The 26002-nt window shown below is 42.4% G+C and overlaps 1 long non-coding RNA gene across 1 annotated transcript in view; it reads right to left on the reverse strand.

Annotated features, from left to right (window-relative positions):
* LOC140257784 (uncharacterized) overlaps positions 1-26002 on the reverse strand; it is a 139455-nt gene that overhangs the window by 20526 nt on the left and 92927 nt on the right. Inside the window, exon 7 of the long non-coding RNA XR_011905124.1 lies at positions 19200-19282. This is a non-coding gene — a long non-coding RNA (uncharacterized lncRNA). The remainder of the gene's footprint in view (positions 1-19199; positions 19283-26002) is intronic.

The following is a 26002-nucleotide window of genomic DNA, read 5'->3' on the forward strand; positions in this document are numbered from 1 at the left end:
AACCTGCTAAATGCTTCTGCCCTTCACTTTCCTACATTTATAGTGGAAGAAAAACCAAAGTTGAGAAAGGAGTACAAGAAGATGCCCTCACAAAATACAGTGGTCAGCAACAAGAACTGGATAATTACAAGAGTAGCATGTTAAACATTGTTTATGGAAAATTGTCTAATTTCTGTGGATGGCACCATTTCATCAAAAAAAGGAACGTGTCTTAGGAGACACCAGAACGCCACCTGCTCTTGTAAAGGAAGAACACTCCATTTACATTTCAAAAGCGTTATTTTTGAATGAAAAGTCTTTTAACGCTTCCAAATTTGCCCCAAAAAGTAACGCATCTCTAACTTTCAGCTCACGGTTCACCTGTTTCTGTCCTCTAGCATAGAAATAGAGATCGGAAGAGAAATCTGAAGTCACAGCTTGGACCAGATGGGGAAAAAAAAACTATCAGCTGAGTTTATTGACAGCCACGTAACTGCTAGGATAAGCACAACACCTGGTGCTTAAACAGGATGTGGCCAACCAGCAGGGCTACATCACGCCTCACACTGCTGTAGTGACAAAAGAAGGAAAACAATGATTATTTCAACAGAAGTCAGAAGAGATCAGAGAAGAAAATAAACAGAATTGCATTCAGATCAGTGGACAGAAGTTTCACTAAGTGGCATTTCTTAAAACCAGATGACACCTTGTACTCACATGTTATGATATTACTGCAGTAGGTTTTCCTAGTCAATCCATGTTGCAGGTGGTGTTAGCCTTAAATTCAAAGAAGAAAATAATACACACCTGCACCTTTCTCCCAGTTACTGTCCTGTGCCTTCATGACCACACAAGTTGCTGCAACAGCCACTGGAGTTAAGTGTAGAACACAGCACAAAGGTGAGTAATTCACATATTTTAATACCTTTTTAACATAGTTCTGCACATACAGCCCAGGACCCAGTTGGAAACAGCCAAGCCAGTACACTGTACTGCAAATGAATCATTTGCTGCTTTACTCAAGAGGATTTCCTTCCAGAACAATTGGAGCTGGAGCCAGGCAGCCACCACACTACTGCTCAGGGACCAGAATTGGCAAAACATTCCCCCTGCTACCTTTTACAAAGGTTTTCTCACAGAGAAAGAGGATAATAATGTTTCATTTCTTTGCCTTTGATGAACCTCTCTTCCCAGCAATGATTGGCCTCAAGATTTCCCTTCAGAACTGGGTTATGAGAAGCTTTGGTGACTTCACTTTTGGGTGCTATATATTTTCTTATGAAAAACAGTGCCAGAGCCAGGTCAGTGTCACAGCAGCGCTCCCCCTTCTCTCTCCCCCCTGCTCCCAGCTGGACTTGTTCCACAAAGATGTGCAGATGCCCAATTTCTGTCAAGGCTCACGCTTAAAATGTGCTGTCAGTTCTCATTTCTCACATTACCATCTCAAATGGGCAGAAAAGGACAACTAAACTGGCAATCAGCTTCTAAAAAGAGAAGGTCAAAATAGACTCTACCGCATCTGAAGAGTTGCTGGCTGTCATGAGAAGGCCATAATAGTGGCAGCCAGCCGAGCAGCACTTTAATGTGCTTGCTGGAGAAGCTGGCACCTTAGCAGAACCATGCCCAGACCCCTGGGGACTAAGTGTACATCTGTGAAAGCCAACTGTATACTGGGCTGCATCAACAGAGAGACAGCTAGCAGGTCAAGGAATTGATGGTTCCCCTTGTACTCTGCCCCTGTAAGGTCTCATCTAGAGCACGGTGTCCAGGTCTGAGGCCCTCAACACAAGAAAGATGCAAAGCTACTAAAGCAGGTCAGAAGGGGCCGTGGACACAGCACAGGTTGCCCAAAGAAGCTGTAGATGCCCCATCCCTGGAGACGGTCAAGGCTATGTCAGATGGGACTCCAGGCAATCTGATTCAGTGCCCGAGTTGGTGGCACCCATTGCTTGGCAACCATTTCTACATCAGGGGTTGGAACTAGGTGGTATTTAAGGCCCTTTCCAACTCAATCATCATCCCAGACTTGATTCAGTGCCACAGTGCTGATGTTAAGTGATGCACACGTGAGGACATTATCCTCATGAAGGATTCCTGTCAGTTTTCATACAACCACACACACCATGTAGCGAACAAACTCATATGTTGGTAAAGAAGCAAAGAGGATCTCAACTCCCGTAGAGGGGAAAGATTTCAGACAGCTGCACTTAGTAGCACTGAGTGGCACCAGATGCCAGGACATGAAAAGAAGCTGAAGAAGTTGGGGCTGTTCAGCCTGGAGAAGAGAAGGCTCTGGGAAGACCTTTCAGTATCTAAAAAGAGGGCTATGAGAAGGAGAGGGACAGACTCTTTAACAGGATCTGCTGTGACAGGACAAGGGGAAATGGTTTCAAACTAAAAGAGGGAAGATTTAACTTGGATAAAAGGAAGAAGCTTTTTACAGTAAGGGTGGTGAGGCATTGGAGCAGGTTGCTCAGAGTTGTGTTGGATGCCCTGTCCACAGAGATATTCAAGGTCAGGCTGGATGGGCTCTGAGCACCTGATGGAGCTGTAGGTGTCCCCATTCATTGCAGGAAGGCTGGACCAGATGGCCTTTAGAGATCTCTTCCAACTCACACAATTCTATGACTCTGTGAAGAAACACCAGGCTAGGAGGTACCTGAGATCCACATGACAGAGACATAAATTTCCTCCCTTGGCTCAAAGCACTCCCTCCCATTAGCAAGACATCCCTACATCACCCTGCTGAGTGGCCAGGCTTCAATTCAGCTGCTAAGTAAGAAATGCTGGTATGCAGTGATCTGACAGAAGGGATTAAATAGAAAATAGCCCCTTGTTCCTAGCCAGAAAGCGTATCAACACAGATCTCTACTTATTCTGCCTGTTTACTGGACGCAGGATTAGCCACTGCCCTGTGTTGTACCAAACAGCTCTTGGTCTAAATGTTAGTAAGCTTAGCGCTGTCACAAACTTCATCACACATTAAAGGCTGATATCTGTATCCCTCTCCCCACCCAGAAGGTGAATTGATATTGAACTGATGCCTTCTGCTGCAGCAACAAAATAAACCCCTAAAAACCAGGAGTAAATGGAAAACATAGTGCTTTGTATCGATTGTGATGTTTTCAGTTAACTAGGTTCTGCCCGTGGCCATGCCCCCGCAGCACATGCACATCAGGGAAGTGCTGCACTACCCCCCAACAAATAACTTTTAGGAAAGGGAAAGCTGCGTCTGTTTAATAGATGTTTCCAATTTCTTACATCACCATCAGTATCTGTTTTAGTCACTTGGCAGGTTTTCTATAGCTTCACACACCCAAGCTGATTTCAAACCCATTCGGTAATGTCAATGTGACTTCAAGGTTTAATGATTCATTATATTTCAGACCTTAGAGCAAGGGAATGTGTTAATTTTTTTTTTTCCCTGCATGGGGTTGTAAGTTTCTTTCTGGTTTATTCCCTCTATATATCATTAAAAAGAAGGTCTGATAAGGGGAAAAAAAATTCTCAGTGAAACATACAAAAAAGAGACTTCTTTAGTTAAAAAAACCCACATTATTATAATGCCTGCCTTTATAACCTGCAGAATCATTACAAGGGTAACAGCTCTCCATGCAAAACATCCTTTCCAGGAACATTAGGCTAATGAAAACTCACTGCTGCCCTCACATCAAATCCACATGCACACATATATGAGACTTAGAGAGAGGCTCAAAGCTTTCTAGCCTTTCTCCAACTTAATAATAAGTGCCAAGTCAAAAAAACAACAACAACAAAAAAAGGTCTTCCTTCTTACTATTTTCAATGATAATTATTACTGACACATAGTCTAAACACAGGGCCAGGCAGCTCTTCTTGGAGATCAGTATAACATACACTGGAGTTTAATTAGTATTTGTTGATCTCATCCACAACTGCCAGAGGCTGGAGAAGGAAAGAGGCTTGCAAGAACTCCTCCAGAGCTTCTTTTCTCCCCCATCTTTGTTGCTACGTGTGGGAAAAGATAGAAGTATTCACAAAAACAGCTGGAGGACTGGAGTATCTCTGGAAAGATTACAGATTGTGTTTAGTTAGCACTGGTTAATGGCCTCATGTGAACAGCCCTCATGATTCCCCAGGGCCAAGGAAGCCCCAGAAGCTGCAAGGGGAGATGTCTGAAGGCTGTGGGTGGCAGCCTGTCCCCATGGGTTCCTCATCCTGTACCCGTCACAAGGGACCTGCTGCCTCCAGCATCCGTGCTGAATAGCACAGATGGACACACTACAGGTCAAGACAGAGAGATGCTCAAAGCGATTACATCCCAACCAACTGTTAGCATATGCTCCTTCATGAGCAACGTCTTCAGTGTCTTGGCAGTAAAAGTACACCCACCATTAAGACATCTGCAGATTTCCCTCAATGTTTCAGCTTCCGAATGATGCAGGAACTTGGTGACGTTTCCCTGGCCCGGGAATCGGAACTGGGAGAGGAATACCAGAGGAGCAAGGCAAGACAAACACTGCCTTTGGGCACATGGCAAGAGAAGTAAGAAAGCATTCTGCCAAATCTTCCTTAACTAGAAAAGAATAGGGTTGCATTTGGAATTAAAGACAGGCTGATACTTCCTAAGACTGCAAATGGTCAGCCTCAAAAGCATCACTCGATGGTCTGAAGGACCACCACTGTTACTGGGGCTGAGTGCACCGCACGGCTCCAGCAGGGAAGAAATTGCTCTCTTACAGACATATTAACATGCTGAATATGCCACAGCCAAATGGCCTCATTCAGCCCCGAATGAAGAAGCAGTTTCACTGAATTTAATGACTGATTAATATTCATTTAATAATTCTTGCCTAAAACTGCAGCAAATGATTTTAAATTATACCATTTGGGAGACAGCAGACTCAATTCAATGGGATCACTGGGCTCAGACTGTCCTACTCACTTCTCTCCGGATTGTTTAGTTCTTCCTTCACTTGCCAGGTGATTGGCAGGAGCCTGCCCTACCCGATTCTCTGCTTATTTCTGCCTCTCTTTTTCTTTCTTTTATTTTGCTTGTTTGTTTTAAAATGCACACGTTTTAAATTGCTACTGGAGTGAGGCAATGTCCCTACCATTATTCTCACAAATCTTTGTAGACAGCAGGCTGCTGCAAACCAAGAAGGACAAACCACGCTTGATCTGCTGCCAGCAGACTCCAAAGGGAGCAATAAGACGACCATACAGGGTAGAAAACAGATCTGTACCAGCATGCAGCACAGCTTGGGTCTGCTCATGCTCTATAGCAAGACTGCAATTCTATTCAATGATGGAAAAACAGAAAGGAACTGAAGAACTCTGATGGGTCTCCGTGAACGAACCTCTCAGCCACCAATAGCCACACCTGCCTTCCCACAGGAAAGACAAGGTAAAACAAACAAAAACAACAACAACAACCAAAACTGTAAGAAAAGCAACCATCAAAATCTACACGGTATGCATCTCAATCTCATTCTTGGGGAACAAGCACGCTGTGAGTCAGTACACTGTGCCAGGTTCTTTCACAACAAACCTATGGACCAGTGATGCTGGCACCACCATAGACAGGTGAGCCCAGCACAACTACTCCACATGGAGCACACATCAAGCCCACACAGCTCCAGAGCTAATACTGGAGGGCTGCCCACCACTGCATCTCTGGGGATCTACAAAACTACAGGCAAAGACAAAGCTATAAGAGTTTCTGGAGCCATGGATGCCTCAAGGTGGTGACTTTCCCCTGCCACCCCAAGGCCTGGCACCATGTCATGCTGCCACATAAAATGGAAGGAAACAGTCACACTGCAAACACAGATGTGTGGCAGCCCCTCAAATGCCAGGGACACCATTCACTCTCCCATTCTCCCCATCAATGCACAAGACAGCCCCTTTCCAGCTGTGCCCCTTACCCAGGCCTTCCCCAAGCCTGGCTGGAGCCTGCTTCCGCAGTTCTCATCGACACACCTGCATCTGGACAACCACAATTCTTCCCTTTTCAATTTCAATTTTTATTGATTTTTGAGGCACTCATTTTTGAGATGTATGGTATCATTGGATTATACTGTTTAGCAATTTATTTGTGTCTCTCTTTATGCGCTGGATTGATTCTTCTTTTTTTTTTTCCCCTTCTTCCCTTTCCACTGAGCCTTTAAAAAAGATGCTGCCACTGTTGTTATTTGGCTATCATAACAGCTCACGTAGCCCTGAACTATTAGGCAGTGCAGCTCCAAGAAATTTTGTGCCGAGGTAATTTGGAGACTAAATCAAGTTTTATCACTGAATGAGGTTAGCGGATATTAATGGGAAGGCAGGAGTTTGCACTGAATCATTAATGTGGATAAATGGAGAGCGCCTCTTTAATACTTCATGCAGCAAGCTCTAATAATGCCTGAAAATGGTGGGGAAGCATTGCAAGTTGTATTTAACACAGCAGAGAAGGAGGACTAATCTGACTGCTCCTGGGTCACCAGCTGATGGCTGCACCTTGGTATCTCTGTCCTCACTTGAGGGATGTTCGTGAATGTCTGTAAATGAACTAAAGAACAGTGCAGCAAATTGCTGCAAACAAACATTGCCAGAAAAATGTTTCCTTGGAAATTAACTGAGAAATGAATCATAAAAACCAGAGAAGACCAATGAGATCAAGTTCAACCATCAACCCATCACCACACCCTTAACCACATCCCTCAGTGCCACATCTCTATGGTCCTTGAACACCTCCAGGGATGGTGACTCCCCCACTCCCTGGGCAGCCTGTACCAATGCAGCACCACTGTTTCCGAAGAGAATTTTTTCCTGATATCCAACACGAACCTCCCCTGACACAATATAAATCTCTGTTATGGTGCAGAGTCTAGAAGGAGAAAGTGTATGTTGAGACACCACTGAGTGCATTTTGCTATGAACAATAAGGCTTTAAACACGCCAAGTGTGACTGCCAGTATGGTCTCATTAACTACATGGGAAATGTTTTCTATCCAGGCCCATGCACACACATAGATTGTGATGTCCTGAAGTGCTCAGAGCCATTATATGTGAACAAGACCCAATGTTCTAGGACACACAGCCTCAGCTTCCCATCTGCAACACCTAGCAACTGGCAGCCCAATTATTCCAAGGTAATTCATAGCAAGCAAGCAAGGCAAGCTGCATTATCAGAAACAGATACACAGGTCTGAGGTCAGTCAATACAGAAGGGAATAAGCAGCCTCAGTATGTGAAAGAAAGCTGCAAGATGATGGGATCACAGAGGAAATACAAAGTGTGCTTACTGCTAGCAAAGGTAATGCAGTATTCTCTGATACCCAGAGAAAAGCAGCTGCTAAAAGCTTACATTAACCCTATGCAACAGAAAGAAGGAAGCTCAGTGCTACTCACCAGCTGAAGAGACAGATGAAAGGACGTGGCCAGTTTTAAAACAGTACCTGCCTGGCAGCCCTCCCCATATAAAAAGCAAGCCTTAGAAAAGCAGGTAGGGAGGAAAGGCTCCAAGAAAGAGTAGCCTGCAGTGAGAGAGTTAAAAAAAGATATAATAAAATCTAAGAAGTCAAATAGGTGCTCTTGGAACAAGGATCAGCCACACTGTTAAGACAGCTTAGTTCTGCTGCTTAAAGCAGCTAAATGAAATGGCAAAGTACCCTAAAAGATTCACCCTAGCGCTGCAAGAGCTGAGTACAGGGCTGCTTCCCCCAAAAAATCACTGGTAATTGAGCAGCTGCTAATTAGCTGATCAAACAGTTCTCAGAAGCTACTGTCATACTGAGCAAGCTGTTGGTCACTGCTGGACCCTTTGGCAAACTCTGAGTGATCCACTCTGTGTCCTTGGGACTGTCTTTTTCAGGCTATGCTCTCAGTGGAGTACAATATCCTTCTGCTGCCTCCTAATGCTCGGGTGTGATGTGGGAATTCACAGATTCCTCCTTTTCCCACCTGAGAGCAGCCGGTGTTCCATCCCTGCAGTGAGGCAGTGACTGGTGCACTCACTTCCCAAAGCGCAGCTTCCAAACCAGTCTTCAGATAGCACCAGGAACCACCTCATCAGCCAAGTGAGCATCAGTGAAGTTATTAGCACGATGCTGTTCCAGCAGTGCTTTGGGGACTACAGCTGAGAACAGGGAATCTGGCACCACTGCAACTACAATTTCAGGAAAGCTTTTTTGTGTTGGCAAATCTACCAGAAAAGACACACAGCAAGCAGGCTTTTACAGAGGTGTAGACTAATACTTAACACTGATGTTTGATTTTCCCCCTGTGAATTCAACTGCACTTGGAGCAGCACTCATGCCTTGTAGGATATTCCTTTGCAGACTTTGCAGTTAAGCAGGTTGGTGTCCAGAGCTCTACCTGTGCTGCACAAATGGCATACACACAGTTAGGAGTTGGCAGCAAGGCCATTTAGCAAGGAGCTACATCTGCAGGACACTGCAGTGACGTTCTCTTACAAACAGGGCAGGAGGCTGCTTCCTTCTGCAAACTCGGATCAGAACATTCAGTCAAACTGAGGTGCTCAGAAGCTTTCTCAGGAATAAGGGATTTGGCCCAGCTGCAACAGAACACACATGGCTGAAAATATACCATTTCATTGGCTTTTCTATGCAATATGCTTCAGATATCGTCCTATTTTATTGAACACATTTCACAGAGTGGATTTGGAAATGCAAAGTCAAAGCCCTGCTGCTAGTCAGCTGTTGCCAGCCTCATCTGAAGCAACCAGAGCAATTCCCTCTAATTCCAAGGAAAGGGACTATTCCAGGAAACAGTGACTAAGTTAAAGCAAGGCAGACTGCAGGTGGGCTCAGCTGTTCTTCACAGCTCTAAGCACAGCTACAACTCATTCAGTATTTACCTTTGAATCTGACTTAGGAAAATGGAGTCTGTTCTCTTTCTATTTTCTGAGTAATAATGGCAAGCGCAGAAGGTAAAGAGTTAAAACAATACTAACAGCTAAATCAAAGAAAAGCACATGAGTGGTGGAACATCACATAGCAACGAGAGAATTATGATGAAGAAATGATTACAGTGTAGAAAGGGTACAAAAGAGTAATATAAAAGACAGAGTTATAAAAAGAATTTCATGTAAGGGGAAAATATACACAAATAGGGAAGATGCAGAGAGCTTGAGAAAATTATCTGAAACTCTGAAATCTTTGGGTTTAGAGCAAAACTACAAGGCTTTACAATTGAGAGGACATTATCTGAAGTTTTCAGATTCCTGCAAACTTGTGCAGATCGAGAAAGCAGATGTAATTTATAGAGGTTTAAGGCCAAAAGAGATACTTAATGCGTTGGATTTTTCGGTTTGAGCTCTAACTGTACAATAACTGGAATTTCATTTTCTGAGTCTTTAGGAGACCTCCCTCACTGATTTAAACAAACCACTGGTGGCAAATCTGCCACTTTTACCTTTAGCTGTTTCAGTAATTAATTACACTCGTAGTTAAAAAACGGATCCTATTTCCACTGGCAACACTGCTGAACTTTTCTATTCTCAGCTGTAAAATCAGATTCAGTCTACTAACAGGGGAGGTGAATATTTTTAAGCCACAAATTATTTTCTCGAGCTGCTCTCTGATTCTCTCCTAAAGAATGAGCAGCAGAGCAATGCAAACAGTTTAATTCAGTACAGATCAACACTGTGATATAATTATGTTACATTACCTACTTTTAGGAAGGCATAGGACAGGTATTGCATGTTTGTACAGCTTTCCAAAGCAACTGGGATGCCTTTCTACAAGACAACTAGTGACAGGACAAGAGATAGCAGCTTTGAGTTCAGCCAGAGAAGATTCAGGTTGGATGTTAGGAAAACTTTCTTTGCAGAAGGAAAGGAACTTTCTTTGCACAGGCTGCACAGGGAGAAGGTGGTGTCACCTGCCCTGGAGGTGTTCAAGAACCATGGAGATGTGGCACTGAGGGACTTGGTTATGGGTATGGTAGGGGTGGGTTGATGGCTGGGGTAGACACTCTTAGTGACCTCTTCCAGCCTCAATGATTATTCGATTCTACGCATGCCTTATGCTTCACACAGATCCTTAGATCATTCAGGAGATTGCTGCATGTCAGAAATACAAAGTAGGGCATGGTCAAGAGCACTGTGGACAATTATCACCAGCAGTGTCTACATCTGGGGGTAATACTTTGGTTGATGCTTAGTATTTTCCAGCTTCACAGGAAGTTGGTTATCTGAAAAGAAAGATCCTAGGAATATTTCCAGGTTTCCTAACTCTCTAAGAGTTCTTTCCTTCTTAGTGCCAAAAAGGATGAATTCACATTCAGGAAGGTAGGGAGCTGAAAACAGGTTGTGACAGATATCCTGATCTCAGACCATAGTGCACAGGGAATCACTGATGTACTGCAAAGGCTGACAGCTGCATGGAGACTGAATAAACCTTGCATTGGAATGTTCAACTGAAGCCCAAGCTTCAAAGGGTTAGACTGGGCAAGCCGCAGAAGGTAAAGGCTTCCCCACAGAGGTGGGAAGTGGCACGCTCAGCCATCTCTGCCTGAGTAGACATAAACGAAGTATTGCATAAGGTGCAGTGCTCCATCTCTGCGGAGGAGGGAAATCCACCCTCCCCCCACCCCCGAATGAGGGATTGAACAGTCAAAATAATCTCTTTAGCCCTAACTGCAAATGAACCAATTTCCAAGGCAATATTCTTAGACCTGAAAAGTCTCTCTTTCTTTCACAGAAAATAAATTCAAGCAGGAATGCTACAGGGAAGAAAAAAAAAAAAATCCATCTCAAAGAAAATAATTATTTAGATGTCTTAGAGATCTGGGAGGGAAACTTATTTTGAAAATACACATTGCTTCCAAAGCAAGCATTACCCCTCCAGCAGCTCCCCCACATCCTCCCCACGGAGCACACAGCACGACTGCAGAAAAACACTGAAGACAGTGGGGCAGAGGAGGACAGAACAAGCAATCATTGAGGGCACACGTAACGATACAGACCTAAGTTAAAAGAAAACCTCACATTTGCTTGCCACATCCCATGAAGGAAGATGCAAATGCATTTTTCAAACCAGCACATCAGTCCATCTGCAGATAGAAGCCCAAGGCTCACCCCTTAACAAAGCACCACTCCTACCCTGCACCCATACAACGCACATAAGCAATGTCCGTAAAATATTCTCTTATTAAAGGGCAGCCAAGATCTGCACTGGGAGAGCAGCAAGAAGGGCAGATCTACAGAAACACAGGAGACATCACAGACTTGGGAACCACCAGACAGAGAAACCAGGCTGAGCACAAAGGCTCACACAGTAGGCAACTGCCTCCTTAATCCCACACCTGAAGGTCCCCTTCTGTGAATTTTGGCCCTAAAAAAATCCTGTGGGGTTGCTGTCTCCCTTGAGGAATTGGCTGGGGAGCATTTCCAGAAGCTGTAATGTGTGCTGAAATCAATCAAGTTAAATGGCAGTAGATGAGAATAGGAATGAATAAACCTCGAGGGATATCATTTGTCATTTACTGTACTTGTTAAAAGTTACAAAACAGCAGTTCAGCAGAGGTTAGAGAAAGGACAACGCAAGAACACAAACTTTCAACCCATTTCTGAAACTGTTCACCATTCCAGTATTTTCCAAGGGGATGAAAAATTAACAGTGAAGGAAATAACAAGGAATAAAATGAAACCTTTTCTTTTCAGTGTTTTTTTGTTAAGTCAAAGTAATAAGCTATTCAGACTTCCCAACCATCACTTAAGAAGGTGAGAGATCCTGATCCAGCCTTCAAGAACTTTTGGACAATAAAAAGTCCATGAACAAACACATGGAAATGATAATAAAGAAAACTGCAGAGCCAGAGGTCAGATCTACTTTATAGTAGGAGCTGAACTCTGATAATTCACAGTAGATTAAATTCAGCAGCAGCAGAGGCTTAGCAAGAAATTTGGATGTTAGTAAGATTTAAGCTGGGAATAGGCCTCATTCTTATTTTACCAAAGGCCAGACACAGGCTCATACATGTTTATGAGGAAAAAGCAAAAGTGACTGAATTTTAAAGAATGAGCTCCGCAGAAAATAGTTTGGGCATAGCAGAGTCCGTGGAAAATGCTGTCAAAAGTTAGAGGGCAATAACTGAAATTTTCCTCAGCAACCTTCAACTTTACTTCCAAACGTCAAAAGCTGAAAAACCGTGGCTAAGAATATTAAGTACAGACTGGTTTTTTGACTATTTTTCATCTTCCTACAAAACTGAGAATTCTGAAAGCAAGCAAACAGTTTTTGTTGCCTGTCATGTTCATGACTTGAGAAACATGTGGGGGGATATTTTTCTATTAATTGCGCTTTAAAGCCCAATTTAATTTCCTTTGCCAAACACGCAGCCTCTGGTTACAAAGGGTGGTAGAACAAAGAGCAAAGCAGGAGCCTCAGGAGCCCAGGGTTGCACTGAAACCTGCCATGGAGAGCAAGGCTTCAGGCTGGAGATCAAACATCAGCACTTTCCCCCTGGATCTGCTCCAAAGCAAATACGACTCTGTGCTCTTTGCTGCCTCCCTTTGTCCACCTTAGGTACATACACTGAATGCTCCTCACTGCTTGTAGAGCTGCCACCTTGGACCAAAACCGAGTTCCATACAAAAGATCAAAGTCCCCAGATTTGGCCACCAAAACATGGACTTACAGGGGGCAGCTTGTGCTATGCCTGTGCTAAGAGGGCTTTCCTCACAGCAGAGCATTTCTTCTGGAAACTGCAAGCTTCATGTGGAATTGTTCAACTTAGCAGCTACATGGGGTCGGACTAAATGATCTACAGATGTCCCTTCCAGTCCTTACAATTCTATGATTCTGCTACACTGCAACAGAAGACAGTTCTCTGTGGATAAAGAAACCCTTCCTAATCAGAAGAGCCCTGCCACCTCAGCATCACATCAGAGATTCGGGGACTCTGTGGAAGGCTCTGTGCAGAGGAACCACAGGATGCAACTTTCCAGTGATGGAGAGAAAGGGATTTGCTGGGCAGAGGGGCAGCACTGTCTGCCGCTGCCATCAGCAGGTGCCTAGTACTGTAGTCACACACTGGCAGAATTAATATATGGTCTGCTGAGACCCTGCTTACCTATTCCTGTCCATAGTCTGTTCTTGAGAGGCAGTTGCAGCTGAAGAGACGATATAATTTTGATACCTGCTTAATTTGTGTACCTATATCCTGCCTGACAGAATGATTTCTCTGGCTTTATAAATGGAACCATGTTCCTCTCAATTGGCATTCACTCTTCTTGCTGCAAGAACATCCATCTGCCTGAAATCTTTAGAGAAACAGTTCATGGGGAGCAGTTAATTGTGATCTCTCTCAAAAAAATTAGTCCCTATTTTTCCTCTGACAAATGAAGACATTGTTCCAACAATATTTTCCTTTTCCACAGACAGTGCTAAATATTTATATTGTGTGCCTCCTAGTAACACTCATCTCCTCATGAATAAACACCAGGCTAACACAAGCAGCCTCCAGAAGGACATGGGGAGCAGCTGACCTCTTCACCTCCCTTCCCCATTTTAAATACCGGGTTCCCCATGACAGACATTTAAAATCAACACTGACCCTGACACCTGACCCAAGCTTTTTGCATTTGCCAGAAGACATACTTAAACAGAACCAGCTTGGCAGGATGTAGCAAACAAGTCCAAGCATTGCATTGTAAAATGTTACAATCCAAGCCACTTATTAAAAAAGAAGAATTAAAATGAATTCACTGTAGGTAAGGTTTGGCAAACATGGCCAATTTCTGCCAGTTCCTGTTTCACTGAGCATGCAAGCACTCACATTCCTCTTCCCTCCCCTGCTTTTTTCCACACACTCTGACCTCCTTCAGCACAAAGGCTCTGTAATTTGAAGAATTATTCCCTATGAATTACCAGCCCTGATACAGCAACAGCCCATTGCTGGCTAAGAAAAGGCCGGATGTTTGCTGAACACACAACGCCTGTGGGCCAGGAACTGTCCACAACTTCCATCAAGGAGCATACCTGCCAAAGCAGGGCTTTCATGCAGCTGCATTTTTATTTCAAGTTTAAAAGAATGAGCAAAAGAAGAAAATAAAATGATGACGGATACTGGTGTTTTGTTTTTTTGTTTTTTGTTTGTTTGTTTGCCATTTGCAACTTCTATTCTTCTGTGCTTTAAAACTATCCCATGCACCAGGAAACAGAAGCAACAGCTCCAGTCCTGTCCAAGGCCTCTGCTTCCCAAAGGCTCCCACTACAGCCAGCCTTCTAAGATGATGTCAAAATACTCATGAAATTATATTTATAAGGTTCCTTCGTTACAAAGAGCATCAGAAAGACAGCCAATTTACAGCAGCAGAAGAGCTTTGTATTCTAATTACTGTGAAATAGGACTCAAGCAATAAGCAAACTAAACAGATTTTCTCTTCTGGGAGGTGAATGTAAGAGCTGCTCTGGAGATGTTTTTCATTTCTTTTTTGTTTGTTTTTTTACTGAAGAGATTAGCTAGAAAACTGACTAAAACTACTGCTCAAACAGCTATTCAACATTTCTCCACATTATAGGGTGATTTTCCCTTTTTGTTCTGCATCTGTAGCTGTCATATTTAAACCACATCATCTTCCTCCCTTCCTTACCAACCTTTCAATTAATGTGGGCCCATCACATGCCCTTCTGAAGTTTTCAGTATCTGTGCCAGAAGTTACTACAGCACTGCTTTCTTGTCCTTCGTGGCAATTTTCAGTCCTCCAAGATCAGTTCCTAAAGAAGAACAAACAGGCTGCTGCAATCTCCCCTTCAGCTTTAGCCCTCTTATTCTGATACATAACTCCCACTTGAAATTAGATCATCAATATTTCCATACCAGATGTTATGATGAAACATATGATTAAAGGTGCACGCCTTCATCCCTCATTTCCTTGTTCCTACTTAGTGCCCCTGGAAACAATTCCTGGGACACAGGGTAAGAAACATGAGTCTAAGAAATGTAAAGTCCTACACAGAGTCTCCTAAAAAATAATGGCAAAATCTCCCATCTTTACTGAACAAGCAATTATGATTCCATTGCATAACTGCTGAGGAGCATGTTTCTGCTGCTCAATAAATTTCTATGCTATTGGCACAAGTTAGGTAACACACAAGGGCACAAATAGGACCACGCTGCTGAAATCCATGGAACCACTTGCACTGAGCTCATAGTAGAAGCTGCCATTTAAAAAACACTGGAAGTGTTCAGCTCTTGAGTTCCATTCCTCAGTACTTCTGATATTGTTTTCCAGATGGAAACTGAATTCTTCATGTTTACACAAGTACTTTATTTTGATCCCAAGAACAATTACTAAGAGGGGGGGGAAAACAAAAACTCTCCTTTATAGATAGAAAATTTTATACCTACTTTGCCAAGATCCCCTCTATACAACACTATTTGATTCTGCATAAAGAAAAATCCAGGAGCAACGTCTGTGTTTAGATCTCAAATAAATGTGCTTATTCGTGCATTTTCATTAAAATTAGCTTTTAAATCCTCACCGCTGCCCAACACTTCCCAGCAGCCCTGCAGAGCTTCTGTTTTATTTAAAGTCTATCACCACCTGTCAGTGCAGCATCAAGAACATGCTGGAACATCCCATTAGTCCTGAGCCCGGATAGGACAGACAAGGTTTTTTAGTAGCTTCACTGTATTAATGCTTTGTTAGAGTTTCTTACATGCCTCCTGCTAATAGGAATAACCTCTGGAGCAATAGCAATTTATCCATACATCTAGCTCACACTGCTTGTCACAGTCAGTAACAGCTGATAACCCTCTTGGGCTGTTTTTCATCTTCAGTAGAAGCGCACTCATTCTAGAATACATTATTTTAACCTGTCAGAGTATAAACAGGACAATTACTTAGACCAATGTGGGCTGAAAGTGTTGATAACTAAAGTTAAATCCAGCATTGTCACTCTAATGTGCTCGTGTTAAACCAAGCACAATGAGGCAGCTTGCCTTCTCAAATGAAAACATTTGTCAAACTCGCTAATTCAAAATCGACCAAGTACAGATCTCTTGATTTGCACTGCTTGCTGACAAGCCTGGGAAAGCAGCAGTGGAAACGGTGAACTGATTATCAGGGTAGAGAGAGAAAATCACTGTGCAGGAAGAACCAGGCTGGCTTGTGTCTGCAAAGGGAGAACATGAGGACAGGAAACCACCCCAGCACTAAGGGACAGAAGGGTTGCACAGACTTGCACAAAATCCTCCTGCACTCCTGAGTACCCAAGGATAGAGTCTGGTCCCTGGGTATCTCTGAATCCACCAAACCTGCTAGAGCTGCCTTTGCTTCCTTCTCTCACCGATTTCCTACTGCTATGGGCAGCACTGCAAGCAGCAGCATTCCTTTGCTCATCAAATGGCCAGCAGTTCAACTCCAACCCACACACTGCAAGCAGCTCACTTGCTCTCACCATCCAATTTCATCAAAGAGGAAGGGCAAAAGATGTCAACACTGCTTCCATCCCTACAACCTCTCCTTCCTACAGCACCTCCACCTCACTTACCCCATGGGCACCGCAACTCCTGCTAAGCAGAGCCAACAGCCATGCTGCTCTCTAACCTTTCAGCAAGTTTCTTCTGAGATCGCCTTTGTGCTCTTGTTCAGATTTGACCTTATCTTTCTCATCCTTCCTTTCTTCACACAAACTCTACTGAAACTGCCCTCCCTGAAGTCTTTGCTGCTCATATCTGGGGATTTGTCCTCCAACCTCAGCTTCCTTATGCGTTCAGCTTCTTGAATGCTATTCACAGTTGCCTAATAAGCAAATATTTTACATCATCTATTTAAGCATCAAGTTCTTGATACCTCTCAATGACCCAGCTCAGTTTAGACTGTGCTGAAACCTAGCCACATCCTGCCTGACTGCTGGTAAGAAGACCTTAAAAACATGAAGTCCTTGCCCTGTATCAACCATATTTTAAGCAGTTTCCTTAAGATTCTCTCACTTGTAATAGTTTTGTCTTTCAGTTGATAACCAAGGTTTTCCTTATACTAATCATATCCTTGAACCTAACAGTCAGGTGGTAACACACCCTTTTATACAAGTTTGGGCAAGTAATTATAACAACCAGCAAATACAAGATTGTTTAATTGGGAGGGAAATAGTGAAAATCCATGTCCGTATAAATGAGATATGAAAATAACCTGAAAACAGACATGGGGGGGAAAAAAAGAAAACCATCCATCAATGTAGAAGGACTGTGGTTTGGGTATTTTCAAGCACAAAAGGGAATGAAACGCAAGCGTGGTTTCATTTGACGTTACCACTCCACTGATGAAACTGACAGAAAAGACACGATTTAATAAGCCACAGTCCATTAAAAGTCTCTGATTTATTAGATGTAGAGGTTAACAACATAAATATTTAAAACGTAATCAGAAAAGTTAGAGATTAATTCATTGAATATTCCCTCTGCAAAAGCCTGAACCACATAAAATGAGGAAACATGCTGGATTTTTACATACAACACAGCCTCTTATTACACAGTAAAGCCTAACACTTGACAGACAGGTTAATATATCCCTCAAGCTTCTTTCTGCACAGTTTTTTCTTAAATGCATCTTTCTATCATGTCTCTTCCTTTTCTAATTTGTAAACACAGTCTCAAAGTCTTCATTCAACTCTCTGCTATGATGGGTACTTTAAAAGGCTAAAGTCCTTTACTCACTGCTCTGAAATTCTCCTGATGTCTACAGCTTGCTCTTTTCTATCATTTGTTTCTGTATTAAAAGATTAAACCCAAAATTATCATTTTGGCAAGAGAGAGAGAGTGCTTTCCATTGTTACATTCTTCCCACTCATTCTGGTATCCCAGGGTTTCTAAAATCTGCCTGAAATTGCAGTCAGTAGTTCAGAAAGCCAAGGACCTAATTCCCATCCAGCCTTTGCATCCTCAGTATCTTCCTGCTCTGCAGGCCATGGGCCCACTAAGACAAATAAATATTCTATGCAGCTGACAAGAAGCTCATTGATATACCACCAGCAGCAGCTAGAATATTCCCGTTTAAAATAAGATTTACAAAATAAAAAAGCCATTTCTGTTTAGTCCATACTTCATTCTAACTCAAAATCATTTTAAAATGTCATCGTTTCTTTGATTTTTTTCTTTTCACTTCTGATGATAAGAAGAGAAACATTTATTTAGTTAAAATATTGCTGTCTAAGTGTGAGTAGAGGCCTAAGCACAATGCTATAGTGCTGCAGGTCAGAAGTCTTGCAGTCTTTCTTGGGTAAAGCACACGCAATGCAAGGAAGAACACATCACTGATAATTGCAACAACGCTTGGAACAAGCGATCTCATTGTGGCACCACAAGGGACTGAAAGTTCTAACTTGGAGGAAATGCAAATAAACAACAAATGTAAAAGAGAAAGTTGGCAGCAATATACAAGAAACCAGGAATGACACAAAATTAATAAGGGAAGCAAAAGGACAACTGAAGAAATCAATGGCTAATAAAGCTTAGGACAATAGAATTAAGTTTATAAAGTGTGCTGTAACAAAGAGTACCTAGCCAACAGTTACTGGCCCATTACCACTATGGAAATAATAACAATGTCAATAATACTGCAGGGAAAGACAACCACCTTCAATAAACACATCTGTTCTGTGTTTGGGCTTATGCCAGATGATGAAGCCTTCCAACAGATCAATGCTGATTAAATAGCTATTTTCCAATGATAATTAATTGATAAGGATGTTAAATACCATCTCTTACAATGAGAACCTTTACCCAGAAATCTAAATAATTTACAACCAGGAACTTAGACTGGCTGAAGATTTCTTACTATCATTCCTAGTCAGTTTTCAATGTTCACAAAAAAACAGGCTTTAGTAAAGTTATTCATGCCATAGTATTTAAAAGGTTTAAACAAAAGGAATGGAGTGATTATGAGTATCACAGCAAGAAAAATGGTTAGAGTAAAGAAACCGTGTCTAGGATTTAAGAGATAACTAAAGGAATGTACTTCAACCAGTGACAATGAACATCAATTCCAGGAGAAAAGACATTTTTCCTGTGTGTTGTCTAAGACTGCAAAGTTGTTTAATATGGATAATAATCCTGAGTAAAGGATTCTCTTACTGCATTGGCAGAGCCTCCCACAGCATTTTGGTAAGAAACACAGACCAATCCAAATCTACTGAAACAGACATTAAACGTGTGTCAAAGAGATGCAAGTATTTATCACTGACTAGAGAAGCTCAATGTACAGACTATAGCAAGCACTGCCCTACCTGAAGAGGTTCTTTCCTCCCATCTTCTGCTGTCCTCAATTGCCACCATCTTACCCAGCCACGTTCCACCCCGGCATGAAAAGCTGTGAATCACAATGAAAGAAATGATCTGAAATTCAATGCAAAATACAGCAGGACTGACAAAACATTGAACGATAATGAATTTATGGACAGGGACACTGGCGAAGGAAGAACAGAGGCTCTGCAGTAGGACTTTGTGGATCAATGTACAAATTGTTATTCTCATTGTTCAGTGGAACAATTACTAAAATCCATTTGCCGGTAAATGTGCCTTGTCTTGTAAATCATCGGGTCATTAACCTTAACAATGTCAGTGTGTTGTCACTATCCAATTCAATTAAATTACTGACCAAGGTGATACCTAAAAGCACATTTCAGAAAAAAAAAGGATCTATGATTATGTTAATATCTGTGCAGTATCTTAGTTTTGTACCTGGAAATAAGAACATACCCTAAAATTCAGGTAATAGAATCTAAAAGGTGAAGAAATTCACAAGCAGGATAAGCAGAAGGAAATGAAAACAGAATTGTTAGAGCAGGAGGAAGAGGAGATGAGAGAGAGAGAAAATGGAAAATGAAACCAAGCAATTGCCTCCAGCAGGTCATGTACACATTGCTATGGGCCATTTTTCAACGCTTATTGAGGTGAGAAAACAGGGATGCAGGATATTCCCTTGCCCATCACTTATTATAGCTGGCAACATGTCTTAGCAGATGTCCAGTATTGCTGCTTCTAAAATGGGGCACACTCTCCAGCATGCTAGAGCTCATAATAGCAGCAGCAAATAGCAAAGGTGAGGAAAGTCCCTGTTGACCTTCCCAGGCCAGCAGCAAAGTACAAGGCCAGTGGTCTATTCAAGAGGGAGACGGCAGAAAGAGCAGCAGCAGTTTTCCAGTTTTATTTGAAAAAACAACCATATGTTGAAGCATGAGGGCTGGTAAGCTGCTCTCATCACTACAGTCCGATTTCAGGTGTCTTTCTGCTGCACGCTTCCATGAATATATTCTCACATTTCAAGTAGCTTCTCAGTCCACACTCCAGGAAAGGAATTTTTTTTTCCCCTCTTGTTTTCCTCCAGTTTCCTCATTTTTCCCCATCAAACCACAGACTTTATGACACAAAAGCATAGCCAGGTTCAGTGAGGTAGCTTAATTACTGCTATTTATGCAACTCTTGCTTGCCCCATGCCCAGGACTTCACCACATTAGGTGCTGTAAAAAGGGCAGCCCTTGCTCCAGACTCTAGCAGAGAGACACCAGGGCATCATGGGCAAAAATGCTGGAGCATTCATAGAAGCCATGAGATCAAATTGCTCAGTACATCAGGTAAAAAGTGGCCTGTTCACTGACAGGACTGTTGTCAACTCAATGGCAAACTAACTTGCCTTACTCAGGTCTAGCCAAGCCAATGAACTGCAAAGGAGAATTGAAATCTATATAATCCCAATAGTCCCATAGGGTGTCCTCACTGGGGTAGCTCTGCTAAGCTGGAATGTTTCACCTTGAATGCATAATTCCTAGATAGCCGTGGAGGGCTTCCTCAGAGATGTCCCTGTGAAGCTACAATACAGCATCATCCACTCTAAACCAACATGAGTCAGCAGCCTCTGACTCTGGAAGGACAGCTGACTGCAAGGTACCTCTGAAAACCACACCTGGCTTAGCGAGTTTTGAGCTAGGCTATTGTGCACATCCTTGTATTGGAAGAATGATAAGCTCCAGACTGAAACAAGTTTTGTTATTTTCAAAAACATTGCATGCACAGGGGTCTCAGTGCCCTTGAGGCCATACAGAAATGGCAAACAGCGCCACATGGATTCTTCATAATCTACAGAAAACGTTTTGGTTTTTTTCCTACAGGCTTCAAAGTAGAGGGAAGATGACAGAGAGAAAGGAAAGAAATCATCTCTCCATTCTATACAACTGCATTATTTTTTTTACCGAATAAATGCATTCTACTCTCAGTACAAGTTTTATCTTAAATGGTAAAATGAAAATGATTCTATCAAATAGTTTCCACCAAGTTATTCAGGGTACAAACAAAGAAAATACAACAGAATTGGAAATGCACTAAACTAAATCATCTGCAAAACTTCTATTTCAGTGGGACACAACAACTGGAACAGGCTTTAAGCATAACACCCCACACAAAAGGTAGAGCGCTGCTTTGTTAATGGAATTGCACTTTGGATCATGAGCCGAATGGATGCAATTTTATATGCGTCTTTTCACCTTACTTTAACTAGGCGGCAGGGAAACATTACAACCTAAGAGTAGATATCAGCATTAGAAGACTTATGGGATTGTTTAAATGAGAGTTCAAAATAAAAGAGAAGGCAGACAAAATAACTGAGCAGCATAAGTCACCACTGTTCTCATATATTTTCTCCTCTTTCAGTACTAAGCCAGGCACACATACACATTTTTTTAAATTATATTTTCCCTTCAACTTATAGAAGTATTTTCTGGATGCACCAGGAGAATAACATATACTGAGGAGTCTACACTGAGAGCTAGAGGAAGAAAATGTATGTAACAAAGGAACGTATTAACTGAATAAAGAGACACGAAGCAAGGCTTAAAGCAGTGCTTTGTGCTTTTCAGTGATGTTTTCAGATAACAGATAATTAACTAGAAACTATCAGACCTAAATCCACATCCCATTTTCAGTTAACTGCTCTCATCAGATCATCTCTAAGTAGTCCCAGCTTGCAACCCTGCTGGCAGTGACTATTTGTTTTTATGAGATCATCTCATTTTTAAGACTTTTGACATTAAGGTGTTCATCATGTTGGAAATTATGGGAAACAAGAACAGCAGACTGGACCTAGAAAACACTGCTTGGCATGGCTCTCCTCTTCCCCAGAGCCAGGCCTCACAGCGACGACTGCAGAGTGATCCTCAAACCTATGCCTTCCTCCACGAGCCTTGTTAACTTTAACATTTACATTTGATTTCAAGACAGTTTCCCAAAGGTCTGCCTGGAATGGCTTTGGTTTTGTGGCTCTCAGTATGACTGCAGATATCTTACAACCTGCAGTACTTCCCAGTAGGGAACATGAAGTGTGGTACAAAGGTGTAAAATGCTACAGTGCGTAACCTGCCAATCCAGGTAGGCAATTTAATGCAACATCATGAGTCTCAAGAGCAAATCTTGTAGTTCTATAATGAATGTTTTCAAAAGCTTTAAGTTATGCAAAAGAAGGGTATTTTTGCTCGCTAAATGTTAATAATTAGAGCCAAACAATTGGAAGTTATTGATTATTGCTGAATTCTCCATGCTCTCAGCAGTGCTGACGTACATGTACCACACAGTGTGACCATGAATACCAACACCTAGAGTCTGCCTAGCTTATCCAGAGAGCATTAATTGCAACAGACCACATGGACCTCACTTGTTTAATCATCTTGATAAGTTCTTATCGCATGAATCATTTTATGGATTAACTTTCATTGCTTGTTCTGGTATTTGACTCCTGGAGAGGCACAGCCACACTCTGCCACTCATTCACCAACACATTTCTCATCCCACTGCCCATCTCTCCTGTGTGCTTGTGGTTTCCAGCAGCATGGGGTTTGCAGAGCAATCAATGGCTGCAGTGATGCTGAAATGACTTAATTTACACTTGTCTCACTTCTCCAGCAAGTCACAAAAAAATACCGAGCCTATTCCACACTCTGTTCCATTCTCCCGCTTTTGGAGTGTAAAGAAACTCAAGATACTCTTTTGTATGTCCCAGTTTCTAAAAAGCTTCAGTAAAAGTTCACACTGACCGGCAGCTAAGCAAATCTGCTCCATATTTCATCATGGATATCCAAACTGCAGAGGATACACTCTGAAAACAGTCCAAAATGTCCTAGAACAACCTTCAAACATGGCTAAGTTTACTTGCTCCTGTGAAGGAAATGTTGACCGATCTGAAACCTTAGCCACACCACAATCTTAAAGCATTTCTTCAGGCCTTCTCTTCCCAGAAAGCCTGCTTTTTCTTGGTAACATTCTTTTTCTTTTTAACTAGCACTCCACAATTCTATATAAGCTTAAAGTACAGCATGATCTCTGCATGCAATGGTTGCAAAATAAATCATTTTCTCTTCATTTTAATGAGAATTTATTCACACTGAATAGAGACATTGTACAAAAGACATAAAGCAAGCACGCACGAGCGATTAGGATGTTGCCCCATTTAATAAATACATTGTAATTAAACAAATGTCAGCAGTTCAGTCTTGTGCAGAGATGATCTGACAGCCGGTGCGAATCTCAATTGCACAGTTCAAGGTAAATCTGGGATCTTGTTATTGTTTGCAGTATATTTTTTTTCTTTATGCATTTTACTCTAACAACCTCTTCGCAAAATGGCATTCACCCTTAATAAACATCAGCTCTAATAGGCATGGATGTATCATTATGAAACTTTGTTCTGCACCACAAGCGAACAAGGTGATGTAGTCTTTTTGACCATTTTTCAGACTATGAAACCAGTTAAAACCCCTCTGCTTCCAAAGATATTCAAATCATGGGCTAAAATATTTGCTGTCATCCGGTTCTCAGGGCAGCTCCGTCCCCAGAGGGAGAGCAGTCTTTGCTGACCTGCTTTAAATTCTTCAGCTCCTTGAGGCTGGCAGATCACGGGAACGCTAACAGAAAGCCACATTCCAGCACTACCAGACCTCAAGTGAGAAATCACCACGGTTCTATTTCACAAGGTGATTCTCAATTACACAGGACAGCAAGGCTCTGAATCTCTGCGTCTGTTAATGTAAGAATTCACATTGGCTAACCAGCAGAACAATCATATACCAGGTCAGACTTCACTCACAGTAACACCCTGTGGCACACACCAACCAGCTGCCTAGGAAATCCAGACTCCAAAGAATATAAAGACAGACACAAAAACCAAACTCCTCCAGAAACCTCCACTTGCATGTTAGCTCTGTCAGCAGTACATTCTATTCCTCTCTCATCTTTATGTTCAGACCTAGAAGTCCTCACCCATGACTGCAGGTTTCTTATTTGCCTGCCTCTCATCTTGCTGTCAGCTCCCTTGCCATGCTCACTGCTTGGAAATCACAAGGCAAAGCAAATGAGATCTAGATATGACAAAACTCCATACTCAAACCCTCTTTCCCTCAGGCTATTAAAAATCCATTTGTGTACAATCCTGGGTAACATGCAATAGGATATCCTGCTGGAGTAGGAAAGTTGCACTAGATGACCTCCAGATGTCCCTTCCCACCTCAACCACCCTGTAAGAAGACATCCAGCTGAGAAAGGACTTAGTATGTAACAGCAGCCAGGAGTTAACATTTCAAGCAACCAGCAGCATTTTTTTCCTTAACAATGGCTCAATATAACCATTAGAGAGGATGGATGTACAGGGATCAGAACAGCTCTGAGTACTACCATATGGTGCCTATCATATTTGTCTCCTCCTGTGCTCAACTTTCTTGTGCTGATACAAGAACAGTTAGCAGCTCTTTGTTATATAAATGTCAGCCAAGGCAAACAGAGTGGAAATTTGGTGGCCGAGAGTAGGTAGCTGAACACTGCTAAAAAAGATTCAATATCTGCTAAAGGAGTGATATTTACCAGCTGCATAAGGTGTTGGGGCTGGTATTGTTCTCACAAAAACGTCTTGAAATAGGCTTCTTCTGTTTCCTCCAGGCTTTTCAGCTCACCAGCAAAGGAACCCACTGATCTCCACACGACAAAGAAGATCCTTGAAATATTTTAAAGCTTGGCTAAGCCCTCAGAGCCTCTTCCACAGTACTGTGGCACAATACCTTTATGCTGAGATGGAAATCAAAGAATTACCCCTTCCTTACAGGAAGTGAAACCAGCCATGACCGACCTGAGCATCTTACAAACCCCAGTTTCTCTGAAGGAATCTATCAAGTGTTTGTAATTATAAGTTACCTGCACTGGAAATAGCTACACAGCAGACGCTGGAGCTCAAAAGCCTTCTCTCAGTGTCATAAGTCTCCAGTGAATTGCAGGAAACCTCAATCACTTTCTGTGTGGGCCTTCCACAGGATAAATTACAATTGTTCTCTGCAGTCTGTGCAGCTATACTGATTGACATCATGCAAAGATGTGCTCCCTTCCCCGTGACAAGTCTGAAGGGAGAAACAGATAGTCCCATGTGCTCCTTAACTCTCAACTCTCCAGTTAAAATACATCCTTCGGTTAAGTCCAGGATACTCTTCTGAGTTTATTTGTGTTGACTTGGTCATGCCCTATCCTCTCCTGTTGGTGCGCAGAGATGGCAGACCCAGCTGTGATAGCCCTGCATTGAGAAGCTGCTGACTGCTTCCATGCACTGTGATTTTCCCAAGGACTTGTTATTCTGTTGAGTGGATATAGCCTTCCCTGCCTGGGGCTTTGACTTCATTCTTTACAAGTAGTCAAGCATTACAGATACCCATCCAGGGTGACTTTTAAAGCAACCCCAAAACAGGACCAGCACAAGGACAACAGCAATGTGTTTGCAGCTCAGGTAGTGTGTTGTATAAACATCTGTAATTCCGCATGCAGCTGCTTGAAAATGCAAACATCAGTTCCTTTCTGAATGGGCCACTTCGGGGCCCAGCCAATTCGCAGCCAGGATAGACTGTTCACAGGTGGGCCATTGTATCTTGATCAATGGGTCACATTTCTTCTTTACATGACATTTAATTCCTTACTATAGCTCATGACTACCCAAAATTCAATATAAAAAGAATGCATCCGCATAAATGTGAACGCTCGAATAAGTACCTCAATAACATCAGGCACCAAC

This window comes from Excalfactoria chinensis, chromosome 12 (assembly GCF_039878825.1).
Source record: "Excalfactoria chinensis isolate bCotChi1 chromosome 12, bCotChi1.hap2, whole genome shotgun sequence".
In the NCBI taxonomy this organism is placed as follows: domain Eukaryota; kingdom Metazoa; phylum Chordata; class Aves; order Galliformes; family Phasianidae; genus Excalfactoria; species Excalfactoria chinensis.